We start from the raw sequence: 22,410 nt of genomic DNA, 5'->3' as shown, positions 1-22,410 counted from the left end.
TGGATTTCTGGAAACTTTTATTTTCTAACGTGCAGGTTGCAGATAAGGAGGTTTTGGGATATCCATAGTGTAACAGCAGCCACCTGAATAACTGATATGTATACTCAATTTCAGCAAATTGCACATGGTGTCTAATTTTTCACTCTGATAGAAGTGATCTGATAATACTTCTAAGTTGGCAGTTTCTCACATCAGTGGCTTCTGTAGTTGAAGTGACACACAGAGACAGTTTTTCTTGCTTCATGAATTTAATTTCCTAAGAATGCTTTCAAAAGAAGCAGCAGCACATCAAAAACAGCTACTTGGCACTTTGTGCAAAACCACAAATTAAGCTGGGCTGAATGCATTTTTTAATCTTCTAAACTGAAAATAGCAGTGAAATTCAGAGATCGTGGGATGCAGATGTGCTTATATTCCACTTAAAAAATTGAAGCCCAGGACAAGTTTTTCAACCGTGATTAAATTATCAGAAGCATAAATGGGGAATTACCAAAGCTATGGGGAAAGACTTCCAAATTCCCTAGAATTCCATAAACAATTATGGAATTCATCAGACAAGATGGGAAGGAGCAGAGCATGGGGAAGAAGCAAGAAAGACCCCAAAATAGGACAGAAGTTGCATCTACAAAGTGCAGTCCAAAATCAGTTTCAAGATTGGATTTATAGAATGAAAACATTTGTTATTTTAAATATTTTTAATTATACTTATTGACAGATAAAATTAGTACATGTAATAGAGTTGACGGTGCAACATTATTAAAAATGTTTGGAAAATATTAAAAAAATCACACCAAAGAGATAAACCACATTACTTGAATATCTCCTCCATTACTCTTTTACTGAAAAAAATAATAATTTAAACACTACCCAAAACAACAATCCATAGCTGCAGATCAGGCATAGATTTATCTTTTCAATGTTGTATAATAACTGTTTTGCCCATCTGCTATGCAGAAAGAATTTACAGTTTTCTATATAGATCAGGAATCTATGTCTTGATAAATTCCACTTATTGTAGATTTAGGTAAACCAAATATATTGATCCCTAACCTGCAACAATTGCTAAAAAGTTATGTTAACAATTCTCAGATCTCACCCAAAATGTAGTGATAATGTCCTGTTCAGACTATGAGATGTCCAGGCAGAATTACTATTAAATTCTTTATTTACAAATAACTATTTACAACAATGAAAGTCCTCAGAATAGATTAGACAGTGCAGTTCAATCAAGTCCACCCAGGCAGTAGAGGATAACAAGGCAAGGCTGCAGACTCAGAAGTAGAAGGAGATTGTGGCATGACAGCAAGGCAGAACTCAGCTAATCCTCTCACTGAGGTGGCAAGACCCAGTGTAGTTAGAACACGTGGCAAGGAGGAGGCTTGAGGCACGAGTGTCAGGCCTGGCACGGAGGCTGGACTAGGCTTGACAACAGAGGTGAAGCTAGGCTCGACTGGAGCATCAAGGCAAGGCTTGGAACTGGAAGCAAGGCTGGACTTGGCTGGAGCGACAAGACAAGGCTTGGAACTGGAAGCAAGTCTGGACTGGGCTGGAACAGTGAGTCGAGGCTTGAAACTGGAAGCAAGACTGTGCTCAGCTGGAACGGCAAGACTAGGTTTGACTGGAGTGGCATGTGAAGGAAGCAGATCTGTGACGGCAGGAGGAGCTGGCTCTGATTCTGTGTTGGCTACAGGCAAGGCTTCCAACAGACTCTTCCACAGATGCTGTGAGCTTGAAGGATCAGTTGTCTTTGGCAGCTTGCTCTTGGCTTGTGTGTCTTTTTAAGCAATCCTTTCTGCACCATTTCTCCTCTGCAGCCAATCAGGCTGCCTTTTGCTTCACGTGCTTCTCTGCTCTTCTCTCTCAAGCACTGATTGGAGGACTCAAACCTCCCTCTGAAGTTTGTCCAATCAGCATCTTCAGCTTCTCCCGCTCTGCTGAGTCACTCCTGGTTTCTATTTCCCCAATTCCTTCAGGATAAGTTTTGTTTTCCCCTTCTGGCTCAAGGTAAGTTTTGTTTTCAGAGTCAGGATCAGACTCAAACCTCACAGATAATTAGACAAGACCAAACCATATGAGTTAATTTTCCAGCTCTTGACTTCCATCTTAGAAAGGAAGGCCAGCTGTAATTAACTCTTGTTAACATTCTCAGAGATACCCAGAATATCCATGATATTTGTTTATGTTTGATCTTACTTTTGATCAATACAAAAGAAACATCCTTTAACACAACCTTCCATTCATCGTAGAGGATCTCATAGTTCCAAAGGTCACATAGATAATTAATACCAGTATCATCAACTAACTTAACTAAATACGTTTGTCAGTGGTAGGCATCATTGTCAGGTTTCACCTAGTATTCAAGATCAAAGAAAATAGCTCTCACTTCCAACTCCACTGTTTCCACTTTATTTTTTTTCCCCTTTTGTCTTAGGCACATATCCCACTTACATCAATAGTCTTATCTGATTATAAACCTGGTTTAAGAATACTAATGAAAAGCCATAATGAATGTCACAGCCAGTATAAAGTGCATCGTCATAACTTCTTGGCATCCTCTTAACCATGGTTAAGAACTGGATAGGAAATGCTGAAGGGTGGTCAAGGGAGCTCACATGATTCTCTTGTTCATTTGGGGAGAATTATCCAAACTCCTTGAGTCAACAGTTCCACTGTAAGGCTTAAATCAGTTGTGGTTGGGAGCTGAAGAAAGGGCAGACATAGCTAAGAATAGAAGAAAAAGCAGGACTGGTACAGGAGAGCAGAAAAGAGGATAAAGGCAATAAAGATGATTGACAAAAAAAATACTGGCAGTTGGATTCTGGTCAGATGGCTGTAGAAGAGCAAGAAAACAGAAGAATGAAAGAGATAACTCTTGCCTATGAAGGGGATGGACTTTGGTGTCAAAAGAGTTTGTTACAAGTGTAAAGTGGGGAAATAGTTGAATTATGAAACGAACATTAATTATAACACATTTAGTGAACCTTTTTTTGTGGTTTCAAAATGAAAAGGCAAAGGACCTTATTGCCCTATCAACCCATTTTACACTACAGAGAAGAGCAATGGCCCATCAGTGGTGGTGATGAATAGAAAAGGCTCAACCACCACAATGAAGAGTTCATCTGAAATTGCAGATCATTGGTCTCAGATCTAGCCATGATATTTCAAAAGAGAATGTGCCGGGTTAGCTATTAAAAACAAATATTTAGGCTTCAATATATGTTCAGATGTCTGTGGTTTGGGTCCAGAAAAAGAGAAATATATTCATATGTTTGAACAGATAAACTTTTTGATACCCACAAAATCAAAGAAATCAACAAGCATCTTTAAGGATTTTTAAAAATACTATGGAGTATACATTTTTAAATGATAAGTGTTTTAGAAGAATTTTAAAAAGAATCATTGCTTCATTAAACTGACAGCATTATCAGAAATACATGGACAACATAATTTTGTATTTTTAATATAGCTTAAAGTCTAGCGAAACAGAACTAACCTTTATCTGATAGCAATGCTGCCCTTGAATTGCAGCTGAAAAATGCAGTTGCTATCTTCCTTTAACAATTTTCAGCAACTCTGATTGCTGAACTTATTTCATTGTCAAATTTTAAAAAATCAATCCAAATTTATTTATGGTCCAAGACAAACACTGTAAAAGACCAGCACACAATACAATAACTAGAAAAAGAAAAATTTAAATTGCAAGAAAATCCTAAAACAACTAGTAGGCAAAAATTAATAGTATGAGGGAGGAACCAGATGGTTTCTAACACCTATAGCTATTGATCAAAATGGTTCCTCAGGGACCATAGTTTTCTTTGTAATTTTATTTATTATTGGGAGTTGTTCTTTTGTGATACTATTTTAATATTCTTCTTGAAGGAAGGAAATGTAAACCACTCAGAGTTCCACTCTGTTGAAATGGCATAAAAGCCAAGTAATAAAAATAAATACAATAAATATATGTCCTTAACTTACATAGACCCTTTACAATATTTTGTAAGTAAGAGTCCCTGCTTAACGAATTGGCAGCATGCCCAACCTTCCCCCCACTTCCCAACTTTCACTAAGGCCTGTGTCTAAGCAAGTTCTCTGCTTCTTCGTGGAAATCAGTTTTCTTTGCATGGAAGGCAAGTGGGGTTTTGTGGCAAATGTGATATAGTGGCATGTCATAATTACCTTTTGTTAATTCTAGCCATAAGTACATTGCAACCTGCCCTCTAGCTGGGGAAGTGGAAACAAGCTTGCATGTACCCTGTAATTTTACAGCACTCACTTGGAAGGAAACACAGACACTTTGCCACTGCTTGTAATGTACCATATGATTATATAAACCACATCTGGCATTGAAAGAATGGAGGGGCCATGTGGTGTTTCATGCCATAAAACACTGTTAGGACTTCTATATTCCCATTCCTTGAATACTTTCTCAAATTAATTTGCATGTTCCCATTTATTTGAAGGCTTACTTGTAGAATTAAATTTATACTTTTTCAAATGCTTTTGCATGGCATTATATTATTAAATATAGTGTATGTTGAATGTATATATTATATTAATATTTATTTAATGTTTTCTTCTGTGTGTGTATGCTTCTGAGTACCACTGGAGGGAGATTAATTTGTCTGCCATCTGTGTACACCAAACTGAAGACCTGGAATTGCCTTCAAGTTGGCACATGCAAGAGACTGAGCATATACAGTACACAGTGATATTTCCAAGTTACCGTTATGAATTGTTCTTAAACAAATTGTATTTTCCATACTTTCTGAGTATCCAAGCATTTGGATGGCATTTCCTTAATAAATTAGTCTAGACCAAAGATCTAACATTGATATGTGTTCAAAGTGTCAAGAGATTGATAAACTGGCAACTAAACCCATCACATAAATGTCAAAAAAGTGAGGCTGCATGTAGAAGTTGTCTAATAAAGAGAAAGCCTGTGAGAACTATAAATCTGAATCATAGGCTACATCACAGACTGAACCCTGTCATTTAACTTTAAAAGATTGTAAAGGGAATCATATGAAGCCTGCCCCTAACTTCATCCCACCCAGCCAGCATTTCAGTCTCACAAGTGATTGTTGTATACTGATGTTGCAATGCGGGCATTCTTTGCCCAGCACAACAGTTTGAAAATGGAGTACTAGCCAACTGGACGAAAGCAAAGGAAATCTTTAAGTTGTTTAGGACTAAGGCAATATAAAAAGCTATAGGAGATTTTTTTTTCATCTCTTCCCCAAACTCAAGTACAATCCCAAATTCATTATTCTCTTACTTAAACACTCTAAGATTGTCTTCGGGTTATAGAATCATTGCTATCTTTTTGTTTTCCAACGCACTAATCTTGATTTAATTATAAAGGCACTGGCTCTTCTCCAGAGGTACAGTGTTGAGCACAAATTTCAGGCCTGTCATAGGAATGGAGCCCAAATTAACATTTTGTGCTGGTGCAACAAAGAGTAATAACTACACCAATGCTGTAGTATAAAATACTAAATATATTTGTAAGTACTAGTTTCATGCAATCTGGATTTATCTTTTTAGGGTAAACAGTGATAGAATATATTTGTTTTTAGATAGGCTCTCTGGTCTTGATGGTGGCTTCTTGAAATAAACCAAACAGCAGCAAACCATTTCTTGCCTTTATCTAATGAAGGTACGTGGCACAATTCCCAGTGCATTTTATTTCCCTTGTGCTGGCAGTTTAGCCTTACTTCATATCAGATTACTTGGCTGAGCTGTTCTGTGATCTGCCTTTGCCAGAAAAGCAGCATCCTCAGCAGATACGGAGCCACTTACGCTCCTGGAGGGAGGGAAGAAGAAAGAATTATCGAAGGCAAAAGGCAAAACTGGGTTAGGGAGGGCAAGACTTAGACCAAATGAATCCCTGCCTGTTAATGGAAGAACACTTGCAATGAAATTGCAACAATTTCATCAGCACTGCCCCATCTGGCAAACTACTTAACTCACCAGCTTCAGTAATTAGAATGCTAAACTTTTAAAGAGATGGTGCCTACCAAAGCAATACTGGAAGGAAGTTTGAGGATGACAGTACACCACAGGAATTGCTTCCTGGTAATATACAAGCATGAATGTTGCAGATTATATTAGGATTCCATTTATCAAGCTAGTAGTTAATTGGGGGGGGGGTGTTCCACCTGTTTAGATTGAATTATTTATGTCATGAAGCCTTGGAAAATTTAATAGAAACAATTGACCTGATCTAATTGTCCATTACCACAATGTTTAGCAGTTCCAAAGGAAACTGAGCATTGCTGTTTGTTTAATAAAACTTTAAGTTCCAAAGAGTGCTATGCATTTTCTCCCACTTCCTATACTGTACTTTACTATTCTAGTCAGATCTGAAAATAAATAAGCCTACTGAAGTCCAAGCTATATCATTATTTGTTCATTTATTTCTTCTTGACGTACTTTTAACTATATGACTTGCATATATCATTACACAAGCCCAAGCTGGCTGTGAATCCCAAGAGTTGTACTCTCAACCCATTTAGAGGGCTCCAGCCTAGGGAAGCATGCGGAGAATGCATATATATAGCCTGTAGCATATCAATAAGAATTGTGTGATATAGTTTAAGAAATAGTATCCCAGTGTAAAACAGAAATTGTTAAGATGTTGGGGTTGCTCTTAGGAAATAATGTAGGGTGTGGTTTGTTTTTTTGGCCTGGAAGCAAGGGGAAAAATTAAGCAGAACAAATGGAACCTCAAATAAATTGTATGTCAATTGATTGAGCTATTTCCTCAAAAAGATATGCTTGCAGAAAAAGACAGACAGGTGGTTTATCTTGGATACATCATCCGCACCCACCAAATTGTTTCTTTAATGATACAGAATGGAAGAGAGATCACCTAGTGTCCCACTTTCCATGTATTCTGCTGCTGTTATAAAGGCCAATTACTTTGGGTCTGTCCATGATAATTACCCATAGCATTGTTTCCCGTGGTCTGGAAAGTTTGGTGCCTTTTGATATATAGAGATTGAAAATGTAGACAGTGCTTACAAAGTCCTCTGTTTATCTCTTGCCTATTACTCATGTCTCTCTCTCCCTGCTTGGCCTTGTTGTCCCATTTTGCCAGTTAAGTGTTTTGTATGTTTGCTTATGTTTAATAAATAAGCATCAACCTATATATTTTGGTAGCTGAGCTGGCGGGGTGGAGAAGGGTGCTTGCTCTGATCTGGACATTGGGATTGACTGGTAATGTGCTGGGAACAAACTACATTGGAAATTACCCACAGTAATTTTGTGTCATGATCGCCGTTGCGATGTTTGCGACATCATAACGGCTCGCATGACAAAGCATGGATGCGTGTCAATGGCTGGAGAGGTGCGGGTGATAAACCGGACAAAAGAAGGTAATGGGGTTGGGAGATCTACTGAACAAACAAGGTCCCATCACCCGGTAATCGGCCATTGACGCCCCTGACAAAGAAAGGATCAGGGCGAGGTTCGGAAAGGCGCGTCCAGGCTTTCGAGGAATATCGAGGTCTAATCGCCCGGTAATGGACCATTACCTCGCAGGAAGATAAACAGGGCGATGCCCGGGGCGAATGGGGCTGGATGACCTCTCACCTATCAAGTCTTGATGGCCTGTCACTCCAGGGAACTCGTGGGGCACACCCGAGGAGTGTGGGGGTGGAGCGCTGTTTGGCACGAGACTATTTAATTCAACTTTTGGCGCGCTTCCTGCACTCTCAGCTTTTTACTGGTGTGCATTCTATTCTAAATAAAAGCCAGAGCTTAAACTTGATTTGGAATCTGAGTCTTTTATTTAGTCTTAGGCATTCCTTACATTTTGTAACAGTTTTGCACCATTCAACAGTAGGAAACCAGCCTTTCTCAAATCATGAACTCAACTCATGTACTTCTTTTAAAAGAAATGTAAAGAAAGAAATTTCCATACTGTGAACTACAGAGTGTGTTGGTGTCAGTACCAAGGTCAACTTTTACTCTTGCAGAAGCTGACATCTCAGACAAAATGGGGAATCGGTCATTTTGGTTTCTAATGGAGTTTTCCACTTCATTTATATCTAAGATTAAATATATTCTTATCCATTGTGAGACTAGCTGGTTTAACTGGATAACTGATGGTTTGTTAAAAATCCAAAAGAAAATGCTGAAAAGGTGAAAAACCTGTTCAGGCTAATTCATGCTGCTTTGGTCTGCTGTTTCCTACCTGTACATTTGCTCCTGATCCCCATCCAGTCCCTACTAAATCTGTATATTAGTCAATTAAATAAAATAGAAGACTCATATATCTTCACAGCTGATCTCAAAGACCCTGGAGGTGGGAGTCCTTAACTTTTTCTCCTCAAACAATAGTGTAAAATAACATACATTATTATGTTTAATAATAGTCAAAACAGGATAATTGTGGTATTATTTTTAATTTTGAACAGCCTTTCCCTACTTGGATACCTTCCAGATGTATGGACTTCAACTCCAAAAATCCTTAGCCAGCATGGCCATTGATGGGAATTCTGGGACCTAAAGCACAAACATCTGAAAGGTGCCCAGATTGGAGAAGTCTCTTTAGAAGATATTAAACAAGTCTGTGCAAATTACTTCATGAGGCACTTCACCCTATGAAGATGCTCAAAACCATAAGGCAACTGTTTGAAAATGCAGCATGGCTGCTTCAAGATCTTCCTGAGCCCTTCTGGGCATATATGTGCATCCTGAAAAGACACTTTCCCAGAAGACTCTCTCAGGGGGAGCTCAGAGTAGCTGTGTGGAAGCTTCACAGCTTCAGGGAGCAGATCCAGAGTGCTGCTTTATTCAAAGGATTTGCACAGTCCTAAATTATTGTAGGTGAAGATCTATCCTTGATAAATAGTAGTCTAGCACAGTGTTTCCCAACCTTGGCAACATGAAGACACGTGGACTTCAATTCCATTCCCTGGCTGGGGAATTCTGGGCGTTGAAGTCCACATGTCTTCAAGTTGCCAAGGTTGAGAAACATTAGACTAGCAATTAAAATATAATTCACTGCACTCCTGGTTTTCTGTTACTGCCTTTTTAAAGCACAGTAGAACATTATGCCAGTATTATCTCTCCATGCTTGTGCAACTTTATTAGTGGTGTAGAATTGAAATATTATGTAGTTAGTGAATATTTTATCACTCTACCCAGTAAGATCATCCTACCAATATCCTCCTCATCAGTATTGTGCAAAAGTGTACAGTAATAAAATAAACAAAATCCTACATAACATTTCCTATATTTTTTCTTCTTCTTTATGATGCATCTGAGTTATTTCTTTGGGGAATATCCTCTAATATAATGTATCCTTTTTTCCTGTGGCTGCAAACATTCTGTGGGTTTCTTCATCATGGATTATCACATGACTGGTGAGCCAACACAAAATTACATGGGTTATACACCACACCCTATTTAGTGTGGAATCTTGTCTTTTTGGAAGCACAATTACCCCCTAAAAGGGGGGGGTGTTAAGACTTAAATGTAATGAGTTGGATTATAATCACCAACATTTGCATTTAATTTACTTTAAATTGTATCATTACTTACACAGGCATTGGTGAGAAATATATACTGCAGCTGCTGCTCTGCAGGAATCATATGGCATAAAAATTCAGTGGGGTCCTGTGAATGTGCATGTTCCACTCTTCATCATAAGTTTTCAGTGTTGTGCACAGGAACAAAGGACAAAGTTAAAATCAACTCTAAAATATGCTGATAGGCAGGACTTCCAGTGGGAGAATGACAGACTGAACAGCTGTGCCCGCGGGCTCAGTGGGCAGAACTGACAACATGGCAGTTTTTTGGGGCTCAGGCAGGTTTTTCCTGAAGCCCAGGAGTGTTTTTCCAGAAAAAGGAAAACACCTGGAATCATCCCATCTGTCCTCCGGATGGCTGCTTGCAGCCAGAAGATCGCAAACAGCATTCACGTTCAACTGGTAAGAGCTAGCTGGGAAGCTGGGACATCACCATTTTCCAAGAGGCACTGTAGCCTTAAAGAGATACTAAGACTGGCCACCCCATTTCTAAATCATCCAATTTATATTTCTTTTAAGTACTCATACCCTAAGAGAGGCTTTCTACAGCAAGGAGAAGCAGGCTCTCTTGGTGCTTATCATTATTTTTGGGATTCATTTTTTAAAAAATTCTTTTTAAGTTTTGGACTTAGGTTTTCCCTCCAAATATTAAGGAGGATTGAGAGTAAGTAATTGTCTCCCTGTCATTTTTGTACTAAGTTTGAAGATATTAGCATTTTCCTACACTTTGAATTGGCTGTTTTGAACTTTCAGTTTTCTGCTTCTACTTTCCCTGGGAAAGTGTCTGTTATCTCACTTTCGCTTGTGTAAACACATTCTGGAATTCTTTCATATCTTCAACTTTTGCTGGTTAAGTTCCTAGGGGGCACCATAAACTACTGCATGAGACATGGAGGATTTTAAACAGACTTTCTCTGACTTTTCTGATCTTCTCTGAAGATTTTAAACAGATTCTTTCTGATTCCTACCAAGTTTTTATGCAAGGCATTCAGGACATTGTGGAAAACATGATGTCTAAAATGTGTCATCTGGTTGGGGATGTTGTGGATGAAACTGAGGAATTTAACAGTGACAGAAATATTTCTTCTAAGAGTGAGATCGGGACTTCTGTTGAAATGCTGGATGAGGATTGGATAGTTGAGTTGGAGAAATCTAAGGGAGAGAGCGAGTTGCAAGCCACAAATGAAACTGATCTTCTGGTGGAGTGCCATGGAAAAGAAGGGGTTATTATGTATGGGAGGTCTCCTGAAGAAAAGTCTTTGAGGGGGGCCGTTGGGTGGTTCAGTTTTTTAAGAAAAAAGCTCTGTGCGAATTGTGGGGACATGTAAATGCTCTGGTTTATTTTGAAGTGGGATAAGGGTTTAAGAATATTTATTTGGATTGCTTTTAGGGTTTGGCTGTTTTCATTTATCTTTAACTATTTGGATTAAGATAATTAAGGTATAATAAAAAATAAATGTCTATTTGGATGGTTTGGGGTTTAATATGATTAAGTATTAAAAATTGTTGTATTATCAAGAACAATGGCAGGCAATTTATATGCTTTTTAGTTTGATCTTTATTATGGTGGACAGAAATGTATAGAATAGTAGGAAGGAAATAAATAAATGTTATTTTTGGTGGGGGAGTTGATTAGGAGGTTTATATAAATTTTTCTTTTTTTTTTTCTTTTAATATAAGGGGAGGGAGTAACTGTATTTAGTGATTTTTACAATGTGCCAATGGAATAATTTATAGAAATAATGTGATTTTGGTTTAATATAGAGTAAGGGATTGATTATGGAAATTTTTGTATATCCTTCCTGTTAAAGGTCGGAAATCACCTCTTTTTGTAACTTTGAAAAATTTCTCTCTTCTGTTTCTACACTTTTTTAGTTTTTTCTTTTTTTTTTTCTTTGCAGTTTGTTTTTCTGTAGCTTTTATCTTTGCTTGAAATTTAATAAAATTCTTATAAAAAATATGCTGATAGGCATGGGGAAAATTAAAGTTTGTAGAGTGGGTTCAGGGAGAGTTTCTTTGAGGTGTGAGCTCCAGATGTGAGATGATACACCAAAGAGGACCCTGTCTCTATTCACTGGTCATCGAATTTCAGGATTTGTTGTGACCAGAAAAAAAAAATAAGTTTTTTAATGAAGATACAAGAAATGAGCAAGAAAGTATGATTGATGGCTATCCCTCTATCTTAAGAGCAAATGTCAGCTTTTAAGGCAGATGAATTGTTGATAAAATTCAGGATTTCTTTCCGCAATTCTCCCTGGAAGTGGCAGAAGAATTTTGTGGACTCAAATTGAAGCCAAGTTGTGGATCTGGTGGTGGTGGTGGTGGTGATGACTATTACAGCTTTAATATACAAAAAGAAATGAAGAAAAACAAAAACATACAAAAAATGAAACAAAAAAGCCCCATGTAGTACATATAAAAACAACTCTGCTTTTAAAGTTTTTAAACACTACATTAAACCATGGCTATGTGGAATAATATTGATCAGAGTTTCCACAGATACAGTTTCTGGTGTTATAACAAATATGTCACATATTGATATGCTAGATTCAGTTTCCCCTACTTGTGTTCTGCTGTATTTTTCATCTTCAATTTCACTGGAATTCGTTTTGGGGGAAAAATGACTATTAGAGGAGATACAGTACTTATTTGTCTTAAATAAGAACTGGAAAGCTTACACATTTTGAAGACCTCAGCAAGTGGGAGTAAATACCTTATACCCTGTTACGCCGACCTCTGCATTTTCAATGTGACACTGTAATATTTTATGATTGCGTAAGCAATATTGTTGTCTTTGAACCCTAGGCCAAGAAGAGTTTACCTCAAATTTTATCTTTTAAAAAGGACTCTTTGCAAATGTTGAGTTCCAGCATAATAGTGTATCCCATAAAGTCACATTGACTGGCATGCTTAAATAGCCGAGTAGTCTGTGCCCAGTGGAAGTATCTGTCAGACAAAACCATTCATTGTGCAATCATTGCTGGTAGACAGTTACTTTTCCAGCTTCGTAAGCACTTCCTGTATCAGCTAAGCTTTTAACATATGGTTTTGCCATGCACTGTCTCAGTTATAAAAAATGAGTCTCTTCTTTGACAAACAGCCTGAGCTTTCTCTGTAGGCTTGAAATACCACTCTGAGGTTAAGCTGCTTCACCAAAATATGCCTTATGTAGATGCAAAACCGCCTAATTTATACAACAAAAATATGCTCAGCTTTTCAATCCATGTGTAAATTCAATGACTGCTAGAGGAAAGTTGGGAAGAAAGTAGTTCCAGATCTACTGGTGGGATGATTGACAATAGATCGTGTCTATTTATCTGACTCCTGGTTACAAAATACAGTGTCCTAACAGTCAGGAACCACGCTGAGACAAGGAATAGGTCTCTAGTGTTTTATTACTGCTACATTAGACAGAAAATCCTAACAAACTGAAGAAGCATGGGAAAAACCCAGACAGATAAACCCCAAAGGTCAAGGCGGGTCTGATCTGTGTCTCTTTGAATGGCTACTTAACTCCTCAGTACTACGCATGCGTTTTCCCCCCTGGATAGAGGCCCCCTCCTGCTCACCATCAGTACTCATGACATACAGCAACAATAAAAATTGTTTCTTTTTTCTTTTTCTCTTCTGATTGGTAGCTGAAGATTGAAAGGTGGGGAGTAAGAGTGAGCATGTCTGAAAGAGCAGAGATCAGTAATGGAACTGAAAGTGTATTCCTGAGCTTCACATGTTAGAACATAAGCAGTGCCCTGCTGGATCAGACCCCTTCCCCATCTAGTCCAACAATCTGTTCTCACGGTAGCCAACTAACAGCACAATTCTCCCAGCAGAAGGTCTTCAGAGGCAGTCACACTGCCACCAAGGCTAATAGCCATTGATCCTCATGACTTCCATGAATTGGGCCAACTCTTTTTTGAAGCCAGCTGAACTGGTAGCCGGCACCACATGTAGTGGTAGCAAATTTCAAAGTTGAATTATGTGTTGCATAAAAAGTATTTCCTTTTGTCTGTCCTGATTCTTGCAGGATTCAATTTCATTAGATGACTTCTGATTCTAGCATTTGGAAAATAGCTTCTCTTTGTCCACACCATGCATAATTTTGTACACTTCAATCTCATTCCTTCTCATCTGCCTCCTTTCTTGTCTAAAAAGCCCCAAGTGTCACAACCTTTCCTCTTAAAGAAGCTGCTCCAGCCACTTGATCATCTTAGTTGGCCTCCTCTGAACCTTCTCTAGTTCCCCCACGTCCTTTTTGAGGTGCAGTGACCAGAACTGCACACAACTTGCTACATGCAGTCACACCACGGATTTATATAAGGGTATTATGATATTGGCATCTCTATTTTCAATACCTTTATTATCCCTAACATGCTGTTGACCCTTTTTACATTAGATGTATACTGTGTCAATACCTTCACTGAACTGTTTACCATTACTCCAAGATCTCTTATCAGTCACTGCTAGCTCTGATCCCATTAGTTTGTATGAGTAGTTGGGATTTATGGCACCAATTTGCTCACATTGAGTGGCATTTGCTGTTTTGATGCCCACTCCCCTGTTAGAATCACCTGTTCCTTCATTTTAAGTGTATGCCTACTATAATATATTGTACACTATTTTGTGCTTGGCTTATGTAGTTGGACTGTAGACTACTAGTAAAATAATTAAATAAAATAATATAAATATAAAGAATTAAATTTAAAAAATTAAAAAAATAGATCCTCCACTACTCAGGTTTCTTCACCCTGTGCTCAGGAATCTATAAAGTTTGGAGTAAATCAAATGGACCTTACGCTTCAAGGCACAAAGTTGGGTGGGAGAAAGAACCAGGAAGAGCCTTGTTACACTTCAAAGTCTAGCGTATTATGACATCAGATGCAATTCTAAGGGTCTGTAATGGCTTCAAGAAAGCTGAGTGACGTGGATTATCTCCCTTCCCTGTTTTTTTTGTGGACTTCACTGAATGTATATAGATATAAAGAAGGAAAAACTGTATTAAGAAGAGATGGTATCCAAAACTGGGAGAGGAAGAAATGGATAATGGTTTGACCAAAATTCAAAACACTATTTTGGGAATCCCTGACAGCTCAAATACATCCAGTGGGATTTCTTAAATGTATTTATGACATTCATGCCATATCACAAGTAGCTTTTCAATCTTCAGGGTAGCTGCCTTTTGACAAACAGTACTATCAAGTGCTATTAGCACAACAGTTTATTACAAACCATCAACCGTATCACTAGGTGCACTGAATAATATTTAAGTCATGGAACATTTATAATAGAGGCACTTGTATCAGCAGCTGGGGAAGTCATTTCCATGTTTGTTTTTAGATGTCCTAGTCTTATTCTATTAAACTATATTGCAGTTTTTAATCCCCTTTTACTAACTTTTCAATTGCACTAATTGACTCCAGCAACTTAGAACACAATGTCATGTTTTGAGCTGTAGATCACCTTTCTCCAAGCTGGTTCTCTTCAGAGTTGTTGAATCTCAACTCCCATGATTCACAGCTAGCATGTGCTTGTTAGGGATTGTGAGAGTTGAGGTCCAACAAATCTGAAGAGAACCAGGATGAGGAAGATTGCTGTAGTTCTTTTCCAGGAGCTTCAAGGTCCTTCAAAAAGAAGATTAAGTAGTTTAGGAAACTGTAGGTTTGGAACACTTTCACAGGCTCCTGTTGAATCAACTATGAGCAAGAACAACTATTGGAAAACTGGATCTTAGACAGTATAAACTAGTTGGTGCCAAATGTCTGTGGAAATCTATTCAAGAATCTGCTTAGCTGACATTTGTGGTTGATTCAGTGTGTAAGTGGAAATGATAAAATATTCAATACATCAAGTAAAATTCTAGAGTTGCTTTTGTGATTGAAGTGACATACAAATGTCATATTCAATAAATATGTGTTCATTTCAATCTGGTTAATTTCTGTTGCTTTCCAAGTTTTATTGATTGGAGTTGTCATTGGATCCCAGAAACAATAACAGGCTTGTAATTATTTTTCTTTCTTCAAGAAAAAGGTTAAAGTCATGCATGTGATATTTACTAAGGAGTAGAATTTAAAGATGAAATTATAGTAAGCCTGTTGCCTGGTGGATACAGTTTGCAGCATTGCCTATAGTTTGCACCATTTGGAGTAATGTGAGTTACTGTCCAACACATCTGGAAGGCACCCATTTGAATGTGGCTGCTTTAGAAAGAAACTGCAAATAGACACATCTGACATGAATCAAAATAACAGGGTTTGCAAAGCACCAGATCGGGAAACCTGCAGTATAAAATTGGCCTTCTGCAGTCTGGTGTCTCTAACTGGCTTGTAACTCAACTCCGCTTAAGTGTGTGTTTGAGAGAGAGGGAGATTTTAAACTGTCCAATAGTAGGAACTGTCATGTTCACATTCTAATGTCTGGTTAACATTGTAACATTTCACATGTCATTCTCTGTTCCGTATCTCTTCACCCGGGGTTTTTCCATTCTGTTGCCCTCCCTTGTTTTGAGGGCTTGGAATGCATGTTTGGGTTTGCGCTCCTGTTCAAGGTTACTTTCCCAGGCGCATCTAACGGCATTCAGCACCTGGGAGGGGGAGCGTCCTGACGGGCGACCGGGCGGGACCTGCCCACAAGCAAGGCTTTTAAGTTTGTATTTGGCGCGCTTTTGCTCATTCTCAGCTTTCTCTGTATTTGCATACTATTCCTTTAATAAATCAGTTATCTTTAAGCCCGAGCTTGTGAGACTGAGTATTTGGGTTTAGGCAATCATTACATAAAGCTGAGAATCATTTTTTCCATTTTCCGCTGGCCCCATCCAATCCTTGGATAAGAGGGAACGCTAGCGATGACAGAACCTCAACTTCGCGTAAGTGAGGGAGGCGAAGAAGAGCGGGAGGTGGTCAAAAGCCGGCCAGCGCTAACCTCGAGAGCGCAAAGAGCAGCACGTCGGGAGTTGCGAGATACCCAATTGGACGAGCTGTTGACATCCATACAGGAGAGTCTCAGGAGTGAACAGAGATCTGTTATGGAAAGAACCACGGGGAGGGGGTCTCCCCAATTGGCCTGGGAGCACGAAGTCCCTCTGTCACCGAAGGTGGTGATAACCAACCAACCCCCGGAGGAGCCGGTCACTCCGGCCCGTATGAGGGCATTGGAAGATAAAATGGATTTAATAGTGACGATCCTCAAGGATCTACCCAGAGAGGATCAGCCCAGAGAGGCAGAGCCCATCCCGGAGGATTGGGAGGAAGAGCCGTCACAGTACCCCAGGCACAGCACCCTGTCCACCCGGGGGAGAAGTAAGACTCGATCAGCCCATCAAAGGGGAGAGCGAGAGGCAAGACCTCCTAGGGATCGACCACTTGTGGGGGCTCGGCGCACGCTGTCATTCGCGGCACCGCCACAGCCAGCTGAGCCGGCAAGAACCTTCCCACCATTTGGAGTGAAGTTTGATGGGGATCCCGCAACGCTCTCCTTCTTTATCACGAATGCCAAGCATTATATGGAAGATTGGGGTCGGAACTTTCGGTCTGAACACGGCAAGGTCAATTTCATTGCCAACAAGCTGAGAGGAAGGGCAGCGGATTGGTATGTGCAACTATGCCAAGCTGAGGCAACCGAGTTGGAGGACTTCGATGAATTTTTGTGGGCACTTAAAGAGCATTTCGAAGACCCCCTAGCTCAAGAAACGGCTAAAAATGACCTGCGGAAACTTTACCAAGGGTCCCTCTCAGTTGCCAAATATGCGTTGGAGTTTAAAGCTTTGGCAGGAAAAGTGGAAGACTGGTCTGAGCCAACAATCATCGAATTGTTCAAGCAGGGGCTTGAACCCGAAATCCTTCGATGGGCTCTGGGCAGAGATGATCCCAAAACGCTATATGGGTGGATCCAGTTGGCGGGAAGCGCAGAAAATGCCCTACGAACCTATGCCCATACCAAAGAGCTTAGACAAACACGTCTCGCTAGAGGAGCGCGCGCATCTGGACTTGCCAGCCGCCCCAAACCGAAAACCTGGGAAGAAGAGAGGGAGCAACGGTTCTCCAAGGGTCAGTGCCTCCGATGTGGGAAAGAAGGGCATCGAGCCACGTCGTGCCCGAGACGCCGTCCAGAGGAACGACAGACGAAACCCGCGATAAAGACGCCTGCTCCTGCTCCACCGCGAAAACTGAAGGCAGCCCTCGCGGAACTGGACCCCCCCGACCTACCCTTCGGAGAAGAGGAGGAAGAGTTGCAATTCGAGCAGCCGGCGGGAAAAGCCTACCACCTGCCCTGAAGGGCGCCCTAGGGCAGGTGGAAGAAACCGGGCGTAACCATGATTCGGTGAGTGGAAACTTTCCCACACTGACTGTTAAACTTAAGCTGGGCTCACAAACCAAAACCGTGGAAGTGTGGGCCATGCTAGACTCGGGTTGCTCCCGTTCTCTAATGCACCCTGATGTCGTAGCGGCTCTAGAACTGCCCACGTTCCCTTTGCCAAGACCCATGATTTTCACCCAGTTGGATGGAACTATGGCGGGAGGGAAAGCAGTTAATCTTTCCACGGGACTGGTCGCCTTGCAGATGGGCTCCCATCAGGAAAAGCTGCCATTTGTGGTAGCTCCAGTGGGGGGTCCTCTGGTGATTTTGGGGATGCCTTGGTTTGTGCAACAAAACCCTTTCATCAACTGGCTGCATAGAACTGTGACGTTTGCGGATGGATTTTACAAAGTACCCGAAAAGGACCTATTGGAGGACATGGAGGGTGGAGGGGTAGCGTATACCACTGTACAAACGCTTCAACCTCTTGAGGGGCTACCCAATCAGTACCAAGATTTTGCTGAAGTATTTGGGGAAAAGGAAGCAGATCGCTTGCCACCCCACCGAAAAACGGACTGTGCCATTGAGTTTTTACCAAATGTAAAATTGCCTCACCCAAAAATATACCCCATGTCTCCCAAAGAGCTTACCACGCTAAGGGAGTTCATTGACAAAAATCTGGCTAGGGGTTTCATTGAGCCTGCTAATTCCCCGGTAGGAGCGCCTGTCCTATTCAGGCCAAAAAAGGATGGGTCATTAAGGCTTTGTACCGATTTCCGCGGGCTCAATGCGGTCTCAATATTAAATAAATATCCTTTGCCCCTGATCAAAGATATGTTATCACATCTGGCCAGAGGTAAAATCTTCTCAAAACTGGATTTGAGAGAAGCTTACTTTCGCATTCGCATAAGAGAGGGGGATGAGTGGAAAACAGCGTTCAACTGTCCTCTTGGGGCTTTCCAATATAAAGTTTTACCATTCGGTTTATCTGGGGCACCCGGGGTTTTTATGCAGTTAATCAATGAGGTCTTGCATGACCACCTATTTAAGGGGGTACTAGTCTATTTGGATGATGTATTGATTTATACAGAAACCATGTCAGAACATATCCACTTGGTGCGTCAGGTACTGGCTAAATTGGAAAAAGCAGAGTTGTACGCAAAACTGTCAAAATGTGCGTTTCATCAGTCACAAATTGATTACCTAGGCTACCGAATTTCAGCTCAGGGCATTGAAATGGACCCTGCAAAAGTAGAAGCTATTGTAGCATGGGAGCCTCCGCGTACCAGGAGACAATTACAAAGTTTCCTTGGATTCTCTAATTTCTATCGGGCGTTCGCCCAAAATTTTGCAGAAATCGCCCTCCCCCTTACTGAACTGTTAAAAACCAAAGGACAGGGGGATACGCGACGTTCAAAGAACCCAGGCGCGCTCCTAAAATGGACTCCAGCCTGTCAGCAAGCGTTCCAAACGCTCAAACAACTTTTTACCACAGAACCAATTTTACAGCATCCAAACCCCTCTCAACCCTTCGTTGTACAAGTCGATGCTTCGGATTTTTCCATAGGCGCAATTTTGTTACAATCTGACCAATCTGGCGCTTTAAAACCCTGTGCCTACCTCTCTCGCAAATTCACTGAAACAGAGAGACGTTGGCACGTTTGGGAAAAGGAAGCTTTTGCTGTAAAAACAGCTTTAGAGACGTGGCGACACCTATTGGAAGGTACTTCCAACCCTTTTGAAGTCTGGACTGACCATAAAAACCTGGAAGCTCTGAGCACCAGCCGAAAGCTCAGTCCAAAACAGCTGCGCTGGGCTGAGTTCTTCAGCCGCTTTGACTTCACGCTTAAATTTATACCAGGCAAGAAAAACTTTTTGGCTGATGCACTCTCGCGCAGACCCCAGGATGATGGCCCAGGGCCAACGGTCCAAGGCACCGTCTGGACCGACAAACAATTAAGTCTGGCAGCAGTGACTCGCAGCCAGACTCGAGCACACTCGACTCCGCCTCCGGCCGCTCCGCCTTCCAGCAGCTCACCTCCCTTGTCAATTCCCTCCGAATTGCAACAACAGTTGCTCTCCCACCTAAAAACGGATACTTGGTTGCAAGCCAACAGACACATGTTAACTTTCACCGATGATCTTGCCTGGCGCAACGATCGTCTCTATGTACCCGCAGCTATGCGAAAAACCATACTCCAGCGCTGCCACGATGACAAGCTAGCTGGGCATTTCGGCTACGTGAAAACTTTGCACCTCGTTCGTCGGCAATTCTGGTGGCCAACTTTACTCAAAGACTTAAAAGAATATGTCACTGCGTGCCCTGTATGTGCAGCGATAAAGCGCAAACCGGGCAAACCCCAGGGTCTCCTTCAACCCGTAGCCACTCCGTCGGTCCCTTGGCAGGATATCTCCATGGATTTTATCGTTGATCTACCCCCTAGTCAACGCAAAACTGTCATTTGGGTCGTCAAAGACTTTTTCTCCAAACAAGCCCACTTTATCCCCTGCGCTTCTATCCCTACCGCGCAACAGCTGGCACGCCTCTTCCTCATCCACGTGTACCGTCTCCACGGTATCCCCGCCCGTTTGGTGAGTGACAGAGGCACACAATTTACGTCACAATTTTGGCGCGCATTTTTGAAACTTCTGGGTACGAAACAATCCCTTTCTACTGCTTGGCATCCAGAAACGGACGGATCTACAGAGGCTGTTAATTCTACCTTAGAGCAATACCTCAGAGCTTTTGTTAACTACCAGCAAGACAACTGGGTCGATCTACTCCCATTTGCTGAGGTCGCTTACAACAATTCCATTCATCAAACCACTGGTCAAGTTCCTTTTAAAACAGTTTTTGGACGCGAATTTGTTCCCATTCCTGAACTTCCTCATCCTCAACCGCTCCCCGCCACCCTCGCTGGCTGGGCGGACTCTCTCAAAGACTCATGGTCTAATATTCTACTTGCTCTCCAACATGCCCAAGCTGCCTATAAACGCCATGCTGATGCAAAGCGTTCCCCAGAACCATCCTTTGCAGTCGGGGATAAAGTCTACTTATCAACTAAGTTTATCAAGTCCCCACAACCCTCTAAGAAACTTGGTCCTAAATTTGTCGGTCCTTTTTCAATTATTGCTCAGCTCAACCCTGTTACGTTTAAACTCGATTTACCTCACAACCTTAAACGTTTACATCCTGTTTTCCATTGCAGCTTACTCAAACCCTGCCTGTCATCGGACCGTTGGCACCCACAACCCACTCCTCCACCTCCCCTCATGATCGACAACCAGCAACACTTCGAGGTGGCATCTATTCTCGATTCCAGACGCCAGCGCTCTACTCTACAATACCTCGTCCGCTGGAAACATTTCCCTCATCCTGAATGGGTTGCTGCTCCAGACGTGCATTCTCCTCGTCTCGTCGCCCAATTTCACTCTGCCTATCCTGACAAACCGGCTCCCTAATTTCTTTTGGAGGGGCAATATGTCATGTTCACATTCTAATGTCTGGTTAACATTGTAACATTTCACATGTCATTCTCTGTTCCGTATCTCTTCACCCGGGGTTTTTCCATTCTGTTGCCCTCCCTTGTTTTGAGGGCTTGGAATGCATGTTTGGGTTTGCGCTCCTGTTCAAGGTTACTTTCCCAGGCGCATCTAACGGCATTCAGCACCTGGGAGGGGGAGCGTCCTGACGGGCGACCGGGCGGGACCTGCCCACAAGCAAGGCTTTTAAGTTTGTATTTGGCGCGCTTTTGCTCATTCTCAGCTTTCTCTGTATTTGCATACTATTCCTTTAATAAATCAGTTATCTTTAAGCCCGAGCTTGTGAGACTGAGTATTTGGGTTTAGGCAATCATTACAGGAACTCTTTGGGTAGGATACAATCACTTAAAATATAATATAAAAGTAAAGCCTTATTTTTAAAAAGTTTTTAAAAGAGATGTTTAACAAATGTTAACAATAGGAGTACAATGTGAAAACCTACATGGGGAAAACCTACATAGTATATCTTCTATACTGTTTGTGAATAGCCACTGAAATCATTATTTTTGCTTTAATGTAATGATCCCAGTCTGTACTTCATTGCACTTCATTTCTCTACAATTTCACTACTCTAAATCCTTGTGCAATACACACATATATCATAATGTATGTGTATAGGTGTCAATTCAGTTTGGTCTAGTGGTTATGGTGCTGGGCTAGAAACCAGGAGTCTGTGAGTTCTAGTCCCATCTTAGGCATGAAAGCTGGATGGGTGACCTTGTGCCAGTCACTCTCTCTTGGCCCAACTCACCTCATAGGGTTGTTGTGTGGAAAATAGAGGAGGACGGAGTATTAGGTATGTTCTCCGCCTTGACTTATTTATAAAAATAATAATAAAGGTGGGATAAAATAAAAATTCACTGTAACAGCCTATTTGTGTAATAAGCTATTCTTTAGTTCACAAAAGGTTGTGCTATATAAGTATGGTACTGTTTAAGAAGCCACAATATTCATGGCTGTTTTCACATGGTTGCAGTTTCTTTCTAAAGCAAGGGCAATCAAACTTGTGAATCAAGAAGTCCCTTCTGTGTCGTTTCAGCAG

At 41.0% G+C, this 22,410-nt stretch overlaps 1 protein-coding gene across 1 annotated transcript in view; it reads left to right on the top strand.

Moving 5' to 3' along the window:
* The window catches only part of PLXDC2 (plexin domain containing 2), a 266,598-nt gene that overhangs the window by 160,241 nt on the left and 83,947 nt on the right, over nt 1-22,410 (top strand). The gene's annotated exons all lie outside the window — the stretch shown is intronic.

Source organism: Candoia aspera, chromosome 4 (genome assembly GCF_035149785.1).
Source record: "Candoia aspera isolate rCanAsp1 chromosome 4, rCanAsp1.hap2, whole genome shotgun sequence".
NCBI classification, from domain to species: domain Eukaryota; kingdom Metazoa; phylum Chordata; class Lepidosauria; order Squamata; family Boidae; genus Candoia; species Candoia aspera.
The sequence above is the reverse complement of the archived record's forward strand: the minus strand, read 5'-3'. Positions and strand labels throughout refer to the sequence as shown.